The sequence below is a fragment of the Bison bison genome, unplaced genomic scaffold (genome assembly GCF_000754665.1).
Source record: "Bison bison bison isolate TAMUID 2011002044 unplaced genomic scaffold, Bison_UMD1.0 scf7180017864328, whole genome shotgun sequence".
Taxonomy (NCBI): Eukaryota; Metazoa; Chordata; class Mammalia; order Artiodactyla; family Bovidae; genus Bison; species Bison bison.
Window position 1 is genome coordinate 357,277 of NW_011494900.1, and position 24,490 is coordinate 381,766.

Here is a 24,490-nt window from a genome sequence, read left to right on the forward strand (position 1 = left end):
TTCACAATTCACCCTTTGTTTGTTCTCTATGTCTGTGTCTCTGTTTTGCAAATAAGATCATCTATACCGTTTTTCTAGATTCCACATTAATGCATTAATATATGACATTTGTTTGTCTCTTTCTGACTTACTTCACTCTGTATGACAGACTCTAGGTCCATCCGCATCTGTACAAATGACCCAATTCTGTTCCTTTCTATGACTGAGTAATATTCTATTGTATATATGTACTACATTTTATTTTAATACTTTTAATTTTGTATTAGAATATAATTGATTAACAGTGTTGTGGTAGTTGTACCACATCTTCTTTATCTGTTCTTATTTTGATGAACATTTAGGTTGCTTCCATGTCCTGGCTATTGTAATTAGTGCTGCTGTGCACGGTGGGGGGCATGTGTCTTTTTAAATTACATTTTTCTCTGGGTATATGCCCAGTAGTGGATTTCCTGGGTCATATAGTAGTTCTATTTTTAGCTTTTTAAGGAGCTTCTATACTGTTCTCTGTAGTGGCTGTATCAATTTACATTCCCACCAACAGTGCAAGAAGGTTCCCTTTACTCCATACCCTTGCCAGCATTTATTGTTTGTAGATTTTTTGATGATGGCCATTCTGACCTGTGTGAGGTGATACCTCATTGAAGTTTTGCTTTGCATTTCTCTAATAATTAGTGATGTTGAGCGTCTTTTCGTGTGTCTATTGGCCATCTGTACGTCTTCTTTGGAGAAATGTCTATTTAGATCTTTTTTTGCTCATTTTTTGATTGGGATTTTTTTTTTTTAATATCGAGCTGCATGAACTGTTTGCATATTTTGGAGATTAATTCTTTGTCAGTTGCTTCATTTGCAAATATTTTCTCCTATTCTGAGGGTTGTTTTCTCATCTTGCTTATGGTTTCCTTTGCTGTGTAAAAGCTTTTAAGTTTAATTATGCCCCATTTGTTAATTTTCATTTTTCATTACTCTAGGAGGTGGTTCAGAAAAGATCCTGCTGTGATTTATGTCAGAGAGTGCTCTGTGTTTTCCTCTAATAAGAGTTTTATAGTGTCTGGCCTTACATTCAAGTCTTTAATACATTTTGAGTTTATTTTTGTGTGTGGTGTTAGAAAATGTTCTAATTTCATTCTTTCACATGCAGCTGTCCTTTTTTCCCAGCATCACTTATTGAAGGGACTATCTTTTATCCATTGTATATTCTTGCCTCCTTTGTCATAGATTAGGTGAGCATATGTACGTGGGTTTATCTCTGGGTTTTCTATTCTGATCAATTGATCTATATTTCTGTTTTTATGCCAATACCATCTTCACTCTTGTTCACTAAGGTCTTTTATTGATAATAGTCTGGCATTCTGTACTCTAGACATTCTGTCTACATCATTAAAAAGATGCAGATGTGAGTGATACTCAGCCTCAGTAGCTCATTTCAGTAATTTCACAGAAGCTCAGGTAGGCTTGCTATGGAAAGTACCATCGATTTCTGATCCTGTTGTAAGGTTCTGAAAACTTCCCAAGCTCAGGAGGCAGGTCTTACATTACTGTCAATAATACCGAATGTGGTAACTTATTATAAAGTAGTTCCAAGATGACATCCCAACCATATTCTAGAACTGACCAGAGGCCACAAAAGGTCCTAAAATGACCTTTATTATTGCTTTGGAGGGATAAGCTACACATTTTAAAAGATATTTCAATAAGGTGACCTACTTGCCTTTTGATGGTGGCAAGCTTCTCTACTTCAGGGTCTGTTTTGTTCAGATATAGTTGAAGGGCATATGACCCACACCAAAGTGTAAAGATCAGTATATTTTAAAGAGAAAGTCAGAATGAAAGATACGAGTGATGGCCAAAGATAAAACTCATCAAACCCTTGGAAAGTTTTCTCATATTCAAATGAAAAAAGAGATCAAATCTTTCTTCCTTTGAGAACACTAACATGGAGACAGACTTAATTGCTTTCTATGCTGTTGAAAGCACAGATCAACTATTTTCAAGATTCAGAGATCAATACCCATGTTCTGGTAATAATTTGACTTCTCACACTTGAGGTTTTGAAACCATAGAGAGCTCTTTCCTTTGGTGGATTGAAGACCTGCTAGGGTTTTGGTCCTTGCTCTGGCCTAATTACTTAATCTCTTTTGGCCTCAATTCCCTCAATTGTAAGGGGGAATAATTATATCTGTCCTTTATTTTAATGATACTTTTTGTTTCTAAATGTCTGCCATGTGTCAGGTACTGTGCTGTGCCTTTGGCATATGTTATCTTTAAATCTCTCATCAATTCTGCAAGGAAGGAATAATTATCACTCATGTTTTGCAGTTGAGAAAGCCAAGGCTTAGTTTCCTCAGGAGCCTGCCTGAGGTCACACAGCTAAGAGGTGGCAAAGCCAGGATAGAAACCTTCATGTGTGTGGACAAAAGCCCCTTCCCAGACCTCCATGAGATTTTGAATTCATTTAAAATGAACATTTGGGGATGTATTTGGAAAATAGAAAAGTTCTTTGTAGATTCATGTTCTTATTGCCATTATCATCCTGATGAATATAAATCAGTTAATGTGTATTTATTGAATTCCTTACAGGAATGATTCCCTGGTAGCTCAGATGGTAAAGAGTCTGCCTGAAATGTAGGAGACCTGGTTTGACCCTTGGGTCAGGAAGATCCTCTGGAGAAGGAAATGGCAACCACCTACTCCAGTATTCTTGTCTGGAAAATTCCATGGATGAAGGGGCCTGGCGGGTTACAGTCCATTGGTTTGTAAAAAGTCAGACACGACTGAATGACTATACTTTAACTTTGCAGGAAGTTAGTACTGAATCAGATACCATTTTGGATACTCTATGGAATCATGTACTTCCCCCAATGTAGTGTTATGTAAGGTGCATTATAATAACTAAATGTTAAAATAGTTCTGAGTGATATAGCTTTCACTCTGGGAATCAGATATTAGTTTTTTTTTTTATTTTTTTTGGAGAAAAAAGAAAAGAAGCAAGTATGCTAATCTGAACTGAGTGACTGTTTCAGGAAACAAAAAACAGCTGCATGTAGTCCAATCTTCAGAGTCAACAAATAAAGGCCCCAGGAACCCTGAAAGCTGATCGGGAAAACTCCAAAGGAGATGAGAGAAATATACTATAGGGATTAGCAAATTTCTGCTGAAAAATTCATGTGTTCACAAATGTGCTGGACCAACATATCTTCTGCTGTCTGGTTCCTTGTTTGATTTGAGTCTTGAATGACCAATAGGGCTGTTGAAACTTAGTCAAGGAGTCTATCCTTGATTTGGGGATATCAGACTTCCTGCGCAAAAGATGGCTGGGAATCCATTCAGCTCTCCTAAAATAAGCACTAAGTTTTGGAAAGAATTTTCTCTTGTGGGAAACATCCTCTTCCTAAAGAAGGCCGTCAGCAGGAGATGGCTGTTTTTCCAGGGACGAACGAGGGGAACCAATTGGTTCCATAGCCAGGAATCAATCTTTAAAACAGGTTAACATTCGGGACAGACTCCTCTGTCCTGCTTCCTTGATCTTTTTGGAAGAACTGCTTAAACTCAAAATGAAAGTTCACAAAATTGTGCAGAAGAATCAGGCAAGTCTAGAAACGAGCTATTTCTTATTGTTTCTTCTGTTTCTTTATGTTTTGAATACAGATTTAAAAAAAAACAAACCCACCTTGGGAGGTCATTGTGAGGATGAAATAACATAACTCAGGTACATCTCCTGACGCAAAACAGTCATCACTATTGGATCCTAGGCCATCTCCCTAAAGATGCTCATCCAGTTGTTCTTTAAGGCTCAAGGTGAACTACTGATTCCGTTAGGTCACAGGATGTCTCAAGAGTTAAGAAAAATGCTTTCAAATTGAGGAAAGATGGTGGAGGCTGTCTTTCTAGACCTCATCAAGGATCTGTGTTGGTGGAATATAGCCATCGTTTGGGTTTGGTAAGAGCTTCATGATGGATCCATGTAGAGAAGGAGCTATGCCACCGGACAGCTGGCTGACTGCTTGCCTTTGATTGCCTTGGCCAAATGAATGTGGGGCCACTGACTGACCCCTGCATTTTTCTGCATGGGTGATGGGAGAGGAGAGCCCTTGTCCAGTTCTCCTGTCAGACATTTGGTCACATTTGACTCTCTGCTGGGTTAAGGCAGAAGACCACTGGGGAGGATAAGACCACTAGGTGGCCAGGCTTGGTTTTGTTCAGCACAGTCTGGATTTCGCTGAACCCAAATAGATAAAATCAACCAAACCAAGGTAATCATCTAAGGGATATTTGTTAAAATGCTGGATACTACAAGAACTGTCATCAGCCTCATTTTGCTGTTTGGATTTGGTCCTATTTTTTTTTTTTTTGTGAGTAGAGGAATAAGAGGGCAGCCTAATATCGTCCATGTCATCCTCTAGCTGCAGCCAGTCAGAACGCTGCCCAGTCCCTAGCAGCTAGTGGCCAGCCAGGCATCTGGTCCAGACCCCCTGGGCACAAGTTCCTGAGCCTGGGGGTGAGGTTACTTTGGTCACAATGCCTTTCAACATCATCCTGGCACTGTGGGAAGCAGAGGCAGTGTTTTCAGCTCTGGGGACTCAACTTAGCTGTGCTTTTCTTGTGGCCAGTGGCCCCTGGTAGGATGAGCTCTGCTCAGGGAGACAAGGGACTACTATTTGCCAGTTGATGCCAGCAAGTCATTTTACGTCTGGGGGCCTCAGGGTCCATGGAGTGAGGTTATCTCTAACTTTGATCTCATCACAAGCCATCTCTGAATCTGCCTGGGGTCTGCTTCTGCCTGGGGCATGGAAATGTATGTATTTTTCTTTCCTCCCTTCCAGTCCCTGATTCAGCGGATGATCCTCTAAACTGTTCTTGGCCCACCCCTCTTATATTATCTAAATTTCTTTGTGCAAAAGAACAAGATTAAGTTTGAATGGATCATTGTTTCTTATAAACAACTGCTGATAAAGTCATGAGTTGACCTATTTCTGAAGCAGACAACTGAGGGGAAATTTATGGCTTTCTCTTCTTCAGAATTAACCAGTTTCTTTTCTTGAAACATGTTTTATGGGACTAGACTAATCACCCTGGTGATATGTGGCTGAAGTTCTCTTGGCTGTAGATCAAAGTCTCCGATATACCAGCACAGATAGTAAGAAAACAGCACAATGGAGGATAAAGACTTTACAATGAATTTTGGCATCAGAGTCTAATAGAATGAATTTTTGGAGTCAGGCTCTAGTAAAACAGAAAAATGAAAGGGATAATTAATCCCTAGAAAAATTGCAAATGACCGATATATAGGAAAAGTGTCTAACTTTCTCTACCAATGAAAGACATGCAAATAAAAACAGTCTATCATTTCCCTCTATCATTTTGGCAGAAATGTATATGGTTGGTTAAACCTGGTGTGCCTGTGATGCAGCTGCCTGATGCAACCTTTTGGTGGGTAGTTAGTTCAGGAAGCAACAGTTAGAACTGGACATGGAACAACAGACTGGTTCCAAATAGGAAAAAGAGTAATATTGTCACCCTGCTTATTTAACTTATATGCAGAGTACATCATGAGAAACACTGGGCTGGAAGAAACACAAGCTGGAATCAAGATTGCTGGGAGAAATATCAATAATCTCAGATATGCAGATGACACCACCCTTATGGCAGAAAGTGAAGAGGAACTAAAAAGCCTCTTGATAAAGGTGAAAGAGGAGAGTGAAAAAGTTGGCTTAAAGCTCAACATTCAGAAAACGAAGATCATGGCATCTGGTCCCATCACTTCATGTGAAATAGATGGGGAAACAGTGGAAACAGTGTCAGAGTTTATTTTTTTGGGCTCCAAAATCACTGCAGATGGTGATTGCAGCCATGAAATTAAAAGACGCTTACTCCTTGGAAGGAAAGTTATGACCAACCTAGATAGCATATTGAAAAGCAGAGACATTACTTTGCCAACAAAGGTCCGTCTAGTCAAGGCGATGGTTTTTCTAGTAGTCATGTATGGATGTAGAGTTGAACTGTGAAGAAAGCTGAGCGCCGAAGAATTGACGGTTTTGAACTGTGGTGTTGGAGAAGACTCTTGAGAGTCCCTTGGACTGCAAGGACATCCAACCAGTCCATTCTGAAGGAGAGCAGCCCTGGGTGTTCTTTGGAAGGACTGATGCTGAAGCTGAAACTCCAATACTTTGGCCACCTCATGTGAAGAATTGACTCATTGGAAAAGACCCTGATGCTGGGAGGGATTGGGGACAGGAGGAGAAGGGGACGACAGAGGATGAGATGGCTGGATGCCATCACCGACTTGATGGACGTGAGTCTGAGTGAACTCCAGGAGTTGGTGATGGACACGGAGGCCTGGTGTGCTGCAATTTATGGGGTCGTAAAGAGTAGGACACGACTGAGCGACTGAACTGAACTAGGTAATATGCATGCTTGCGTGCTCAATCACATCCAACTCTTTGCAACCCCATGGACTGTAGCCCACCAGGCTCTTCTGTCGATGGAATTTCCCTGTCAAGAATATTGAAGTGGATTGCCATTTCCTTCTCCAGGGGATCTTCCTGACCCAGAGATAAAACCTTTGTTTCCTGCTTGGCAGGTGGATTCTTTACCATTGAGCCACTGGTAGAAGCCCCCACCTCTGTGTCCTTTAGGGAAGCTTATTTAACCTCTCTAACTCTTGGTAAAAATGGGAATAATAATACATATCAAACCTCTTAGAGGTTACTAAGGGAATTAGGCAATAAAACACACATTAAGCACCTGGGATAGTATAAAAATACTTTTTTTTTTCCCCACACAGTTTCTGTTTTACTTTAATTGTATGAGTACAGGCAGCTGTCTTCCTATGCCCATGATTCAAAGAGAAAGCTAAGAGGGCTTTGAATAGCTTCCATTGACTTAAATGCAGGAAGTACCCTACTTCCAAATATGTGGAACAGTTTTTCCTAAGGCTGCCGTGTGTCTGAGAAAGACCATATTGAGTAATTGTTTTCTGAAGGCAGGAGAGGAGAGTGGGTGACTGATGGCTGTTGGGCAGCCTAAAATAATATTTCATTCTTGTCATCCTGACACAGTTTAAGATCAAATGATTTTGGATGGTTCTCCTGTTTCCCTCTTGGTTTGGAAGAACAGAGCTTTTGTTACTTATGCTCTTAAACAACAGAGCTTTGTTCTATACTCAGGAGCATATAAACTAAACAGAAGATTTCCTTACGGGCCATCCTATTTGCTGTGAGGAGTGATTCCCAGTGGAAAGTAGACGTGGTTAGCTCCAGCCATCTGTGGAGGGCCCACATCATCACAGAGGAACTTAGCCGAAACCCAGGGGAGCACGGCAGCCAATCAGATTGGGGATTTACTTCTTCTATACTGTGCTAACATTGGTGGACTCAGCCATTTAAAAATGCCCTGCTTACTTGGGCCTTGCTTTGTCCTACAAAACAAATAATCTTGTATTGCTTTCTTTGAGGCAGAAAAATGAAAATGCCAATATTTTGAGTGTTTTTTACTTTTGGGAACTTCTGGTTCGTAGACAATTGTTCCAGACTGCTGTGTTATCTTTTCAGAGCTGTTGATACTATGGAATGAGGGTTGTAAATAAGGCTCAAGAGTTCTCATCAAAGGCTAATAGATCACTAGAAGGACACAAATTAGGTTCTGCCTGTCCTGTATCCCTCTTCTCAGTTCTCTTTCCTTGCACCATACCAGCTCCTGGCTCGCTGCCACACTGCCACACCCATGTGCCATTTTCACTTAACAAAGGCCAGGTCTGAGTAGAATATACGAAGTTGGGATCAATTCCAAATGTTAATAATTACAGCTATTAAGTATGGAGCACTTTGGAACATGCCAGGTTTTGTGTTACGTGGTTTGCATGCATTATCTTGGTGCTTCTCAAGGAGTGATCCATGATGACTGACTTTACAAGCCTGGGCTTGGTTGGTGGCATGTATGCCAGTAAAAATGCGGATTCATAGGTTCCATTCTACACTTGTGAGTTGAGCATCCTGTGGCGAGGTCAGGTCATCTATTACTTTAACCAGCACCTTCAGCAATCCTGATGCACAAGAAGTTCAAGAACTTGTGTGTTATTTTTCAAAGCAAATGGGGCTCAAGTGCAATCTGCTTTCCTTCCACTGCTCTGATTTCTGTGCTTACATTTTTAGGGCAAAAAAAGTAAAAAAAAAAAATCCTGTGGACTGGGAGAGGTGGGCGACTGATGCCTCTTAGTAGCTGGTGATTATGACTGTGTCCCTATAGCCAACGTGCTTTTGAGATACCAAGTATTTGTCTCTGTTGTGGGAGGATTAAAAATTGAGAAGTCTTCTCTTGATGGATGGTAGCCTGTGCTCTGAATATAGAGAGGGATGCCTCAGGGACTACAGAGGCAGGACTGTGTGAATGGTTGCATGGGTCAAAACTGCCCAACCGGATGTGATGGCCTTGTCCCAGGAGTGAAAACCTGGCATTCTTCTTGGCCCAGGGGTAGCCCACTCCTTAGAGGAGAAGGTAACTGATGTGCTGGCGTGGGTCTCAGGGACCAGGAATCTCCGCCTGCCTTTGGTTATCACACCCCAAGGGGCCTGAAATCTTCAGGGTTGTAAATTCCTTGGTTCTTGGGTTTATTTCTGCTGCTGCTGCTGCTGCTAAGTTGCTTCAGTCGTGTCCGACTCTGTGCAACCCCAGAGACAGCAGCCACCAGGCTCCCCAGTCCCTGGGATTCTCCAGGCAAGAACACTGGAGTGGGTTGCCATTTCCTTCTCCAATGAATGAAAGTGAAAAGTGAAAGTGAAGTCGCTCAGTCATTTCCGACTCTTCGCAACCCCATGAATTGCAGCTCACCAGGCTCCTCCGTCCATGGGATTTTCCAGGCAAGAGTACTGGAGTGGGTTGCCATTGCCCAGGGACATTTAATCATAGTGGCACAGACTGGTTTAATGTGGTTTCTCTGGGCATTCATTTGGTGAGAGGGGAGGACAGGCTCCTTTGCAAGCCACTTTAGTGGAGGAAGCTGAGAGATTTAGCAAAACTATTTTTTTTTTTTTTCCTTTTGAGGGGCGAGGCACAGGTGGAGTGGGAGAGGCACTAGAGATACACTGGACCGATGTCCCAGTTCTGAAGCTTATCCTCCAACACACTGTTTTCTGAATTCTTCAGCCCCTCCCATCCTCCTTGTCTTGGTGTATGTCCAATGCCCAGTGCCTGTCCCCTCAATCACAGGCCTGGACTGCAGCAATATTGTGGGTAGGGAGGCCTCAGCGGCATGAGTGGGCCGTGGAGCGAATGGACACATGAAGTGTCCACCTCTGGATCTGAGGCAGTGTAGTGGGGTAGGGGAGCTAATCACTCACTTTTGGAATTGAGACCCCCTTCCTTTTGTATTCCTCTCCCAGGAGCAGGATAATTAGAATAAGGAGACTTAGTTTAGCTCATTCAACTCCCTGCCAGGCCCCATACACAGCTTTCACATATGCAGTCATTTCTAGCATCCCAGGTAGGCTTCCCTGTGTTTCTTTATCAACTTGTTGAGAAAGAGCAGAGATGAGGCTGGTCATGGGACTGTTAAGTCTTAACATTTGATTTTTTGGGATCTTGAAGAAAGTACCTCGGATTTCATTTTGAAAAAAAATTTTTTTTCCCCTAAACTGAAAATGTTCCCCAGTTTTCTCCCTGGTTATTTGTCCTGCTAATTCATATGGTAAGTGGTGCTGATTCATGAATTGACCATCAGGGAATAAGCACCCTGCATGGAGAGGAGGTGGGAGGAAGGGGTTTGCTCTCAAGGAGGGGCCTGTCCTTGGTCTTGGTGGTCCGTGCTGGGAAGGGCACACAGATGGAGAGATGCCTCCTGGGAAGCACAGCAGTGAGAGAGTATGGGGTCCCTGAGGCCCTGTGAGCGGTGAGATGTGTCTGGTGGGGGTTTGTGTGGGCGGGGAAGGAGATTAAGGGTGAGACCACTGACGAATGAGGAATGTGGGAATGAAAGAGCGCAGCAGGCCATTGTCTGTCCCTAGGGCAGCTGTTCCCTTACCAAGCAGACTCTTTTTCTCTGTACCTCCTCAGTAAGTAAGCTGAAGTTCCAGTTAATAATCTCCTAAACTGAGAAATCCCCTCTCCTGGGAGGAGAGGAGATAATTAGCTTCAGTGTTCTCTCATATCTATGCTGAGAAGTCAGCGTGAATTCTAGACATGATTCCTGTCCTTGGATAATCATCAGAGCTGTTTGTGACAGGTCTCTCTTTTTTCCCCCTCCCTTCAACTCTTTTTTGATTAGGGTACTATGACTGAAATGAATGGCTTCCATTATTTTTTTGCCTTCATGCAGGAATCTTTAAACTAGGCCGAACTTTGGACCAACTATCATATGAATCATGTCTACTACAATTACCCTTTCTGTGTAATGTCCTAGGTTAGTGCCATTGTGTGACACAATAAATGTAGAGCAGGGTTGAAAATGTCAAGTGATAACCGGACAGAAGACTGACAGGGAACAGACCCACCTCCTTGAGCTCTTATCTTGGAGGCCTTAAGACAAAACCTTACATGAATATTTCCCCAAATGAGATATATGATGTTAATAGATATATTTTACCATATTTGACTGTTCAGCAATTCAACTCCATTTTTGATGTGTACATTTATTGCAATGAACTTATAATAATTATGATACAAATGACAGTTTTCTCTTGATGAATATTTATTACGTAATAGGCTCAGTTCTAAGTTCAGTTCTTTGCCCGTTTAATCTTCACACCAGCCTCGGGAGGTAGTTACTGTGAGTGCCCCATTTTACATATGGGGAAATTGAGGCACAGATCTCTTAAGTAGCCTGCCCAAAGTCCACAGATAAGAATCAGAACTGGGATTTGAACCCAGGCAGTCTAACTCAGAGTGTATGCTGTCAGCCTCCATGCTATTAATATAATGCTTACGCATTGCTTGAAGAGGTGGTTTTGGCATCAGATATGAAGAATGCAACCCTTCAAACTTTTCTCTTGCAAAATGTAAGTAATTGTCTGTTTTGTGTATGTACTCTTGTATGACTGTTGATATATCATTACCAAGAAGAAGGGTTTTGACTATGTACGAGCACAAAAGATTGTTGATTTGGGTTAATTTTATGTGTAATAATGGTTTAGAATATTGTCACATGCATTGTTAGTACATTTCCAAACATGCGTGTTCTCAGATAATTAAAAAGCAGCCCCAAAAATTTCCCCCCATGTGCCGAGAACAAGTTTGATTATGAGGTCTATGTACCCAGATGATGTGTTCTGTTATCTAAACCAAGAATATAAGCTTAATCCCTGCAGTGACCACAGATTCATAGCTCTTGTAACCATGACTTTTTATGTAAATGAAAAAAAATTTTTTTTTTTTTTTTTGCTTTGTCAAGGTGAGCAGGACTTCTAGCTGATGTATTTCTGAGTAACTGCTTGTATTTATGTTAACACCACAGACACTGGCTCCAAGAGTTGACGTTTGAACTGTCAGCAGTTGCCCCCCACCAGCAACCTGTTCCAAGATCTAGGGTTTCTTTAGGTGGGGTCCAACCTGGTGAAAACAATGAGTCTACTTATCCATTTCACCTGGAGCACAGTTAACCTCTTGCCAACCTCCGCAGGTCTGACACACTAACTTGGTGGATCCGAATGTTTCTTAAGAGTTTTCTCATGAGCGACTCCTTTGGCCACGTGAACTGCAGGGCAAGGCAGATTAGCTTGTGGGCCTAAAAACTGTTCTTGGCCCAGATCTAGGGACACCTTTCAGTCAACCAGAGCTGCTCTGATAGTTAAGATGGGCTGAAGGCTCTTGGTTCAGATTAAAGGTTTGCATTGCTGAGTACTTTGCTTTAATTGGGATCATCTAAATTCTTGTCTGTGAGATGGAGACCCAGGAAATGAATTGAGAACAGAATTTAGCTGTCTGAATGACCTTTGTGTACCATGAACCCTCTTAGTGCCAGGTGCGAGAGCCAACAGCTATTAATTGATGGTGGTAATGGATGTAGTCTCTCCAGCTAGAGCCTGCTAGCACAAGCCCTGTTGGATTGGAAATGATGCCTGCTATAAGGAGACTTTAGCACACTGCACTAACAACTTTCGGAAAAGATCAGTGTATTGGCATGTATTTTTAAGTTTCCTTCTTCACTGCATTGTTTTAAATAGGGCATTGAAATCAAATGTGAATGATATAATTGGCTTAAGTCGGATTGTACTGACACATCACTTCCTTTCTTCCAGTGTGAGGTTTTCCCTGCTATGTGACCACTCCAGGTTCTAAATATCTACCCTCACCCCCAGTTGCCAAGTAGCAGTAACATGTCTCAGGCTATCGTGATTATTACGATGATTGGAGGGAAGGCCATTCTGGTCTTTTAGAAAGCTCTCGTCATGAATGTGTTTTTGGTTGAACATTGCTTGCTAATAGATGAACAGCTTGCAGCTGAATCAAACAAAACCTTTAGTGTTTGTAAGGGTCAGGGTGCCAGGGGTCTGTCTGCAACTGAGCTTTATGTTGACACAGAGAATGTCCAGAAGCCATGAAAGCTTCTGACTCAAAGACTTGCTAGTTGGTTGCTTGCCATTGTTTTGAGTGGGGAGATGGTTATCTTCAAAGTTGTCAAAGGTAAAATTTTCCTGTAGGAAATTTCTGGGCAACTATCATGTGAAATAATTTAAATGCCTTAGTTTAGAGTATTCTTGGTCTTGTCTATTGAAAAATGATTTGAACATTGGAATTTGAAGAGATCTTAACATAATTTTATTTGGGGTATGAGAAACAGGGAGTTCTGGGTGTTGAGGATTCAATGACAAAATTCTGGATGTGAAGATTCAATGCCAACGTTACCTTAAGAGCATGCTTTCCCTTTCAGACTAGGTCATCCTTGTTATTGTTGAGTAAATGGAATCACAATTTTAACAACCTGGCTTCCCTCAGAAGTTTCAGTTCTCACACAGTCACCATGAGCAGCAGCACTGTCAAGTAAACAAAGGTTTAATTAAGTAAAAAATATTTAAACATAGTGAAATAGTCCTCCCTGGTTAGTCACAAGTTGGACAATTCAAAGAACAGATCTTGGGGGGATTATGAATGGATTACTTTTTCTATTCCCTGTGTTTCTGTTTTTCTTCTTGGTGTCGAATCTCAAGTTAAATTCAGTCAGCCATCTAGAGCAAACAAAAAGAGCATAAATGTCTTTTCTGTTCCTGTTCCTTATATTTCATCACTAAACAAAGCAAGTTTCCTTTCCTGGCTTCTTCCTTTGGGAGCATATAAAACTGACGTGAGTTTATATTGTGGAGGTTCTGCTGTCACTTTGAAAGCATAATGATTGATTTTGTTATTTAAAAGTTTTTACAATGATTTTTTGGTTGCTAATGTTACACTTGCTACAAAATTTGCTGAAGAGACACATCATTTGTTGAGGATTTGGAAGGATTTGTCATTAGGTAAAGTATATCATGTATGTTAATTCCATTAAAAATTTTTTTTTCTTTAGTCATCTCTTATGACTTTAAAAATGTTTGCCACAGATGCATTAATAACTACAGTTTGAAAGTTTGGTATAACAAGTAGTTGGTATTACTAATACTTCAAAATGTGATAGGAAATAAGGAAAATATTGCAAGGAAAACAGAAACCTAGGCCATGGGGGGCTATGCCAACTGGCTCTAACATTATTTTCTGCCCCAACAATCCCACCAAAGTACATTCTGGTACATGCTATATAGCCATGTATAGCTATATAGCTATATTGTGGGCCAGTATAATAACCCATTTTCCTAATTCACTATCTGAGCACAGTTATTCCTTTTAAGACACTAAAAGCATCTAATTGTACTCATGAAACCCCTTTTCCCTCTTCCCTGCCTGAGCTGCCTTTATTCTTGTTTCTGTGGGTGGGTGAAAAGGCTGTCCATCTGAAAAGATAGCTCTCAAACCTTTCTGGAAAATGATCTCTCTTCCTCCACAAATGATCATTTTGGTTTTAAATTTATTTCAGGTACATTAAGCCTCCCTGGACTCATACTCAATAACAAATGATCCTACAATAGATGAGATTAGAAAAAGGTAAAATGAGATCAAAGTGGACCTAGTCGCCGGAGTGACTTAATGCATATTATTTCAACTCAGCATTATTCCCACTAAAAATAAAAAGAAAGATGAAAATTACCTTTGGGTTTTTGCTGCTGTGGTTGCCCTCTGTGTCCCAGGGGTACCTGGGTCCTTTAAGGTCGGCGAGGTTGATCTTGCCAAAGCATAACAGATCTTGCTCCAGGTGAAGTCGCATTTCCCAGTCCTTTGTCGTGCTTCCCTTGGGCAGTAAAGCTATGATTTTTTTCTGGCCTTGCAAGGGAAAGTGATTCCAGATAAGCTGAGTGTTATGTGGAATATCTCATCTCTGTTGTTCTAGTGCAGCCCTTTCAGCTTTCCAGAGCCAGTCAGACTTGTTATGAGGAGCTAAATGATTGGCTGGATCTGGGGCTCAGTTTCATAAATTATAGCCCAGCGTACGAGAAGCACAAGTCCTATAGTTGCTGTAGTCCAGAGGCCTGCCAGTTCCTGCTTTAACGCATATGTAGTCGTAATTGAGTTCTAACACGGCCTTGGATGTTTCTGTCCTAAATAGCTGACATTGCATCTTCAAGACCGTGTGAGTAATCCTGACTTTTTTTTTTTTTTTTAAACTCTGTAAATTAATTACATGCCCCAAGAGGGAGTGATGGTAATTAGAAAATACTGAAGTAGCAAATGATTCATTTTCAAGGTGCTGTTTTCTGTGTATCAAGTTCAATGCAATTAATCGTAAAGCTTCTAAGACCTGGCAGGATTATTCCAGCTTTTATTTTTTGCCATGAATCAGAGTCAAGCTGTATTTTGAGGGAGGCTCTTCAATGCATTTGCTAGCAGGGTTTGTGTTAAAGGGTCTGGAAAGTGAGAAAGGTCCAATACGAGCAGGTTAAAACAGATTGTTGGTGTCAAAGCCATGGCTGAGAGCCCTTGAGTCCAGCAAGTTTCAAGACTTCCTACCCACATGGTCCACAGCTGGGAGGGAGTAGTCAGGACAGGCAGTCCTTTTGGGACACAGGTACACAACACTCAGAGCACAGAAAGAGGAGAAATGTGAAATGACAGCAAAGCTTTGCTTTACTGTCATCTGAAGCTGTACCAAGGCATATTCTATGGATAACTAGAATATTTTTACATGTATAAAAATGCTCCTCAGTGGTTCTGTTTATATGGTGGGGAGCTGAATGAGAACTCCCTAGCTTGTGTGTGTGTGTGTGTGTGTGTGTGTTTAAAGCCTTTAAGAAGCATATTAAACACACGGAAACAACATAAACAGAAGAAAGTATGTGGATTGGAATGTATGGTCAGAGCAGATCAAATTATCCCAGGGAAGCCGTTGTTAGGTTTGTATAATTGCTGGGGGTGACTTCTACTGGTAACCAGGTTGAAGATAAAGCCAGAGCAGATTGAGAGGAGAACCTAGAAAACATCAGCATTTTATTACCTTCTATAGCACATACTGCACGATAGAGTTAATACTGAGTATAGACTGGTGAGGGTAAGCAGTTCATGTTTTGCTTTTAAAACATTATTGATTTCTCCTGTCATTAAAAAAAAAAAAATCAGACTTTTTTCTATGAAGTTAATCATTAGAAATAAATATTTTCTTCCACATAATTTTTATATCTTTCTCAATATGGCACAAAATTAGGTAATTTCTTACAATTTTGGGTTGTTTCCAGTTTGCTTTTTGTCTAAATTTTCATCTTCAGACTTAGAGATACAAATCTATATTTTTGTGCTGTACATAAGCCTCAAGCATAAATCATCTGAATAGTTTTTTAAATCACGGGTTTCTGTGGCCAGTGTAAATTTCTAATAGCTAGAATAGTTACTTGCCAATTCCTATAAAAATATTATTTTTATACCTAAGAGCAGTTTATTTTTGGTCACACCTATTTAAATGACTGACATGATTTGGTCAGTAGGAAAGAAATAATAGTTATGTGTTTGCAAAATTTTATGTTTCATTCACTTTGGAAATGCAAAATTTTGTTGTTAAAATATTTTTGCCTTCTAAAATATGACCCCTTTTAGGTCACAGCAACAAATGAAGTTTATAAAAGGAGAGAAAAATAACAGAATCCTTTTCTGTATTAGCCAAGTATATGTAAAATAGTTTTAAAACATATAATTCTAATACATTCTTTTAGAAACATGCTCTCTGTGAAGAAAGAGTATGAGCTTCTAATTATGATAGTGTGATAAGTTCCTTTATTTAGTTTCCATGGCTGTAGACACTAATACTAAGAGTTGACAGTCATTATTTTATGTCTTAACCGACTGTATCAGTGAAGAAAGGATTGCATCTACTGAAGGACAGTAATCTCACCCCTCCCGGTGGTTCGGGGCCCATGTAGGGTAAGAAGTGGGGAGAGTGGAAGCAGCTTTCTCTGAACTGGTTTCTGACCTTTAAGCTGGCTCCTTCTCTCAGCGTAGTGTCAGTATGGCTTTCTTGCTCTAGCTATCACATTCCCTCCCACCTCATCATGCCTTCCTTCTGTATAGTATTAACTTGAGCTCTGATTGAGATGAATCAAATGCAGATGACCTATGCTCAGCTATCGGATATTAATCAGCTGCTCATGCAGTTCAGAAGGTGTTTAGAACACGGCTCAGGGAAATTCTGTTGGGAGTATTGACATCTTGCATTGGAGCTTCCTGTAGGACTTTCACCTCTTCAGTTCTCTGGATTCACATCTGTTTTACATGAAAGGGCAGGACTTTAAGGAAAGAGTAGAGGAGTACCAGGTGTCCAGGGATAGGTATCTGTGAGCAAGATGTTGTGCAGAAAGGAAACATTTTCCGAATAGCAGGAGCTGATCTCTTTTCCCTCTGTACTTTATTTCCAATTGCCATTTTTGTCTGACTGTGGAAGTTCTTTGGCAGATAAGGTTCTGTAAAACTATGTATATCTCCCATAGACAGATGGATTTGACAAAGATATATCCAACAAGGAATGTATTACATCATAAACTTGCAAAGCACTCATGAATGCAAATTGGCTTAAGTAATATTTCTTGATTGAATTACATTTTCCAGGGTTTCATTTGGTGAATTTCACTTTTGGAAAGATTTGCTCTTCTCTAAGATATTTTTTTTCCAGTGTTATATATAGAACTACTCTTTTTGCTTACTCTTGCTGAAGAATTTAATTATCCTTAGTTGGCGTTTTCAAAAGACTTGCTGTCCCACCTGGAGCTTGTTTTAGAGTAGAGCAAAACAAAAAACTTCCCCTCCTTCCCCCAACCCAGAGTTAAAAGCTTTAGATTTGTATGATTCTCTCTGTTTGTGGAGCTTGACACTACCCCTTGGAAGAGGAGGAACTTTCATTTAATTAAAAAATCAATTTTTCCACTTTAATTATAAAATATATGCAGGTGATATAATTTTCTGTTATACTAATCACAAACCAAAATTGTATCCCTCCAATTTCAGGAAGCAAATTGACTTAGTAAATTGATCTTGGAGTTAGTGAGATCATGCTCAAGTCTTTTAAATTTTTTTAAGCCTCAGTCTCTATGTCTGTAAAATGGAAATAATGGTATATATATCCTGGTGTTTTACTGTATTGGTAAATAGCAGCAGCATGATGAGAAAGTGCTGATTAAAGAATATTTTAGTTATTTGGGCTAAGATAATGACGTTATTATCATTACAAAACTTCATAGCACTGGTTAGTTTCCTTTACTTCTAAAAGTGTATCCCCAGAATTGAATAAATACTTTTTAGAGCAAAAGCAGTCTTCAGTGTTTGATCTTGAAAAATTACAAAGGTTTTCAGAGCCTCAGTCCTTATCTGTCTGTTACTTGAGTATAAAAATAACAGTAGGGTTACTATAACAATAAGAAAGTGATATTGTATGTGAAAATATATTTAGTAAACTTCTAAGTGCCCTATACATGTTACTTATGTATTATCAGGATATTAATAAAAGGTATAAATAGTCAATTTTAAAAATGGAAAATATCACATACATTTCCTTTAAATTGTATAATTCCATTTGTATAAAATGTACAGAATAGGCAAATTCATAGAGACAGAAAATAGATGAATGGTTATGAGGCATTGGGGGAAGAATGTATGAGGCATGACTGCTAATGGGACCTACACATTTCTTATTGATTAGCTTTCTTTTAAAAAAAAATAAAGGTAATTCTTTATTTTTTTGTTTGTGACTTTAAACTTTGTACTTTGTACTGGGGTACAGCCGATGAACAGTGTTGTGGCGTGTGTGGCTGTCTCCCTTCACTGTTCACCTGAAGTTTGATTAGCTTTCTCAGCAACGTCTACTTCCCTCCAACAGGGTGGATTAAGCTGGTACTGTGACTTTCCCTCCACTTAGATATAGTGCAAAGCTAGTATTCAGATAAGCATTCCCTCACAGTCTGCATTTAGAACTGTTTTTAGAGGGCATAGTTTCCTCAGAAGAAAGAGTGACTTAGAAAATTTAGATTGACAGATGTTCTTGAACTTTTTATTGTTGTGTTTTCTCTCTTTATTAAATTTAACTAACAAAATAATCATATACGTTAAGATGATGCTTATTCTGTGGGCTTTTCATACCAGGAATAAAGTGAATGGTCAAGATGACTTTCTGAACAATTTAGAAAGTTCAGTCAACAGTTTTGAATCTCAGATTTTTAACTGGTTCTATTTTGAAAGGTCATCACAACTTTTTGGATTATTGGCCACGGGTGTGTCCTACATTTCAGCTGCTTGAGTGCACTGTTGTTAAAGAATTTAATTATTTCCTAATAATACTATTGGTGAGTCTGAAACAGTTCTACCACGTGTAGAATCTTTTTTTTTATAGGAAACTATACAGGATGCACAATAAGTAAAACAAATAAAAAATGAAATGAATTTTCTCCTGTCTTTATCCTACATACTTCACCCAGCAATTATGAGAGAACCTTCTGGAAATGAAAGAATTTAATTTGTAGTATAGTTTTTAAAATTAAAAAAAATTTTTTAATTTATTTTTTATTGAGGTATAGTTGATGTGCAGTATTATATGTCTCAGGTGTACAATTTAGGGATTCACAATTTTTAAAGATTATACACCATTTATAGTTTTTATAAAATTTGACTATAGTTCCTGTGCTACGTAATATATCTGTGTAGCTTATTTATTTTATGCATAGTAGTTTATACCTCTTAATCCCTTATCCCTATCTTGCTGTTCCCTCCTTCCCTCTCCTGCTGCTAACCACTAGTTTCTTCCGTATACCTGTGAGTCTATTTCTGTTTTGTTAATACTCACTAGTTAATTTTATCTTTTAGATTTCACATATATGTAATAACCACATTATGTCTGACATCTCACAGCATAATACTCTCCAGGTCTGTCCAAGTTGTTGCAAATGGCAAAATTTCACTTATGGCTAGGTAGTATTCCTCTGTGTGTGTGTGTACACACACCACATCTTTATTCATCTGTTGATGGACACTTAGGTTGCTTCTGTATCTTAGCTATTGTAGATAGTGCTACTCTGAACATTGTGGTGCTGTGTATCTTTTTGAATTAATGTTTTTGGTTAATTTTGGATACATATACCCAGGAGTGAAATTGCTGGATCATATGGTGGTTTGGTTTTTCAGTTCAGTTCAGTCGCTCAATCATGTCCGACTCTTTGTGACCCCACGGACTGCAGCACACCAGGCTTCCCTGTCCATCACCAACTCCTGGAGCTTGCTCAAATTCACGTCCATTGAGTTGGTGATGTATCCAACCATCTCATCCTCCATCCTCCCCTTTTCCTCCTGCCTTCAATCTTTCCGGCATCAGGGTCTTTTCTTAATGAGTCAGTTCTTCGCATGAGGTGGCCAAAGTGTTAGAGCTTCAGCATCAGTCCTTTCAATGAGTATTGATTTCCTTTAGGATTGGCTGGTTTGTTCTCCTTGCAGTCCAAGGGACACTCAAGAGTATCCCCCAACACCACAGTTCAAAAGCATTCAATTCTTTGGTGCTCAGCCTTCTTTATGGTCCAACTCTCACATCCATAGATGACTACTGGAAAAACCATAGCTTTGACTAGATGAACCTTTGTTGGTAAAGTAATGTCTCTGCTTTTTAATATGCTGTCTAGGTTGGTCATAGCTTTTTTCCAAGGAGCAAGCATCTTTTAATTTCATGTCTGCAGTCACCATCTGCAGTGATTTTGGAGCCCAAGCAAATAAAGTCTGTCACTGTTTCCATTGTTTCCCCATCTATTTGCCATGAAGTGATGGGACCACATGCCATGATCTTAGTTTGTTGAATGTTGAGTTTTAAACCAGCCTCTTCACTCTCCTCTTTCACTTTCATCAAGAGGCTCTTGATGTTCCTCTTCGCTTTCTGCCATAAGAGTGGTGTCATCTGCATATCTGAGGTTATTGGTATTTTTCCTGGCATTCTTGATTCCAGCTTGTGCTTCAAAGAGATAGGAGTACCAGTCCAGCATTTCTCATGATGTACTCTGCATACAAATTAAATAAGCAGGGTGACAACATACAGACTTGATTTACTCCTTTCCCAATTTGGAACTAGTCTGTTGTTCTATGTCCAGTTCTAACTGTTGCTTCCTGACCTGCATATAGATTTCTCAGGAGGCAGGTAAAGTGGACTGGTATTCCTATCTCTTTAAGAATTTTCCACAGTTTGTTGTGATCCACACAGTCAAAGGCTTTGGCATAGTCAATAAAGCATAAGTGGATGTTTTTTGGAATTCTCTCGCTTTATCTATGATCTGATGGATGTTGGCAATTTGACCTCTGGTTCCTCTACCTTTTCTCAATCCAGCTTGAACATCTGGAAGTTCTCGGTTCACATACTGTTGAAGCCTAGCTTGGAGAATTTTGAGCATTACTTTGCTAATGTGTGAGATGAGTGTAATTGTGCAGTAGTTTAAACATTCTTTGGCATTGCCTTTCTTTGGGATTGGAATGAAAACCGACCTTTTCCAGTCCTGTGGCCACTGTTGAGTTTTCCAGATTTGTTGGCATATTGAGTGCAGCACTTTAACAGCATCACATTTTAGGATTTGAAATAGCTCAGTTCTGTTTTTATTTTTTGGAGAAACCTCAGTACTGTTTTCTGTAGCAGCTATACCAACTTACATTCCCATCCACAGTGTACAAGGATTCCTTCTTCTCCAAATCCTTAATGACTTTTATTTTTGGTCTTTTTGGTGATAGCCATATTGACAGGTGGGAGGTGATATCTCATTGCAGTTTTGATTTGCATTTCTCTAATAGTTAATGATGTTGGGCATCTTTTTATGTGCCTGTTAGCCATCTGTATGTCTTCTTTGGAAAAATGTCTATTCAGCTCCTTTGTCCATTTTTGATTGGATGCTTTGTTTCCTTGATACTGAGTTGTGTGAACTGTTTATATATTTTGTATATTAACTGCCTGTTGGTCACATTATTTGCAAATATTTCTCCCATCCCATTAGTTGTCTTTCATATTGTAGATGGTTTCCCTTGCAGTGTAAAAGCTTTTAAGTTTAATTAGGTCCCATTTGTTTAATTTTGCTTTTATTTCTTTTGCTTTATGAGCCAGATTTAAAAAGCCGTTGCTGTGATTTATGTCATAGAGTGTTCTATGTTCCTTTCTAGGAGTTTCATGGTTTCAGGTCTTGCATTTAGCTCTTTAAACCATTTTGAGTTTATCTTTGTGTATGGTGCGAAAGAGTGTTCTAATCTCATTGTTTTACATGTATCTGTTAATTTTTCCAGCAACATTGTTGAAGAGACTATCTTCTCTCCATCGTATGTTCTTGCCTCTTCTGTCATGTATTAATCAACCAAGGGTACATGGATTTATCTCTGGGCTCTCTATCCTGTTTCATTGACCTGTGTGTCTATTTTTATATCAGTGCATGTCTGCATGCTCAGTCACGTCTGACTCTTTGTGACCCCACGGACTGTAGCCTGCCAGGCCCTTCTGGTCATGAGATTATCCCAGCAAGAGTACTAGAGTGGGTTGCCATTTCCTTCTCCAGGGGATCTTCCCAACCTAGGGATCAAACCTGTGTCTCTTGCAACTCTAGCACTGGCAGGCAGATTATTTACCACTGAACCATCTGGGAAGCCCTTTTGTGCCAGTACCATACTTAAAAAAATTTTTTTTTAATATTGTAGCTTTATAGTATAGTCTGAAGTCAAGGAGCATGATATTTCTAATTGTGTTCTTTCTCAAGGTTGTTTTGGCTCTTTGAGATCTTCTGTTTTTACATACAAATTTTAAAGTTATTGTTCTAGTTCTGTGAGAAATGCCCTCAGTATTTTGATAGGGTTTGCACTGAATCTGCAGTTCGCCTTGGGTAGTATAGTCACTTTAATAATATTAATTCTTCCAAGCTATGGATATGGTATATATTTCCATCTGTTTGTGTTGCCTGCAACTTATTTCATCAGTGTCTTATAGTTTTCCAAGTATAGTCTTTTGCTACCTTTGGTAGGTTTATTCATAGGTATTTTATTCTTTTTGATGTGATGGTAAATGGGATTGCTTCCCTAATTTCTCTTTCTGATAGTTCATTGTTGGTGTATTGAAATGTAACATATTTTTGTGTATTAATTTTTAATCTATAATTTTATTAAATTCATTGATAAGCTTTAGTACTTTACTAGTTTTTTGATGGAATCTTTAGGATTTTCTATGTATAATGTTATGCCATAGTGATATGTGGTACTTCTTTATTTCCAATTTAGATTTCTTTTTTCCCTTCTTAACTTGTTTCTGTGGCTAGGACTTCCAATACTATGTTGAATTAAAGTGCTGAGAGTGGGCATCCTTGTCTTGTTCCTGTCTTAGAGGGAATGCTTTCAGCTCTTCATTGTTGAGGATGGTGGTATTTATGGGCTTGTCATAGATGGCAATTTATTATGTGTAGTATGTCCCCTATATAAGCACTTTCTGGAGAGATTTTATCACTGATGGATGCTAAATTTTATAAAAAAAACTTTTCTGCATCTACTGAGGTGATTGTAGTACATGTTGAAAACTGCCATCTGGAACCATTGTCATAACTTTCTTCTACCTTTAATGATTGGATAAGACTCTCTTCAGTAATTTAAAATTTTAATGAAAGACTGTTTTTAACTCCTGCCCCCAAGTTTATTGAGATGCAATTGACATATTACATTGTGTATGTTTAAGGCATACAATGAGTTGATTTGATACATTTACATATAGTAGTCCTGTCTTGTCCAAGGTTTGACTTTCTGTAGTTTCAGTTACCTGAGATCGATTGAGGTCCCAAAATATTAAATGGAGAATTCCAGAAATAAACTATTTATAAATTTTAAATTACATGCCATTCTGAGTAGTGTGATGAAATGCCATTCTGCTGCATGTCACACCCTGGATGTGAATTATCACTTTTCCCAGCATATCCTACTGGTTAGTCACTTAGTAGATGATTATCAAATCAGCTGTACTGGTCATAGTGTTTGTGTTCAAGTAACCTTTATTTTACTTAATAATGGCTTCAAAGGTCATGTAGTGATGCTGGCAATTCAGATAAACTTTATTATAGGTAAGTATGTAATGAGAGATGTAGTAGGTAGAGGGTTTGTTACTATCCATGGTTTCAAGCATCCCCAGTCTTGGAACTTATCTCTCAAGGATAAGGGGGGACTGCTGTATTACAAAAGGATTGCCACCAGTGTTAGTTAACATTTGCATCACGTCACCTAGTTGCCATTTTTCTGTTTTTGGTGAGAATATTTAAGACATACTTTCTTGGCAACATTCAAGTATATAATACAGTATTATTAACTATCATTTCTGTGCTGTATGTTAGATCCCTAAACTTTTTCATGTTATAACTGGAAGTTTGGATTCTCTGACTAATATTTCCCTCTTTTTTCCATTCCCCAGTCCCTGGCAACCACTATTCTACTCTCTATTTCAATAAACTCAGCTTTTTAGGATTCCACAGATAAGTGAAGTCACACAATATTTGCCTTTCTGTACCTGACTTATTTTGCTTAGCATAGTGCCCTCAAGTTATAGACATATTATTGCAAATGGCAGGATTTCCTTCTTTTTTATGGCTGAGTAATATTCTACTCCAAAATCACTGCAGATGGTGATTGCAGCCATGAAATTAAAAGATGCTTACTCCTTGGAAGGAAATTATGACCAACCTAGATAGCATATTGAAAAGCAGAGATAGCATATTGAAAAGCATTACTTTGCCAACAAAGGTCCTTCTAGTCAAGGCTATGGTTTTTCCAGTGGTCATGTATGGATGTGAGAGTTGGACTGTGAAGAAAGCTGAGCACCGAAGAATTGATGCTTTTGAACTGTGGTGTTGGAGAAGACTCTTGAGTCCTTTGGACTGCAAAGAGATCCAACCAGTCCATTCTAAAGGAGATCAGTCCTGGGTGTTCTTTGGAAGGAATGATGCTAAAGCTGAAACTCCAGTACTTTGGCCACCTC

At 39.3% G+C, this 24,490-nt stretch overlaps 1 protein-coding gene across 2 annotated transcripts in view; it reads left to right on the forward strand.

Moving 5' to 3' along the window:
- The window catches only part of PDE4D (phosphodiesterase 4D, cAMP-specific), a 1,610,544-nt gene that overhangs the window by 15,516 nt on the left and 1,570,538 nt on the right, over positions 1 to 24,490 (forward strand). The window contains exon 1 of one of the 2 annotated variants that reach the window (XM_010853472.1): positions 14,183 to 14,638. The exons of the other annotated variant lie outside the window; for it this stretch is intronic. The gene's annotated coding sequence lies outside the window, so the exon portion shown is untranslated. Of the gene's footprint in view, positions 1 to 14,182; positions 14,639 to 24,490 lie in introns of those variants that run through there. 2 annotated transcript variants of the gene reach the window in all.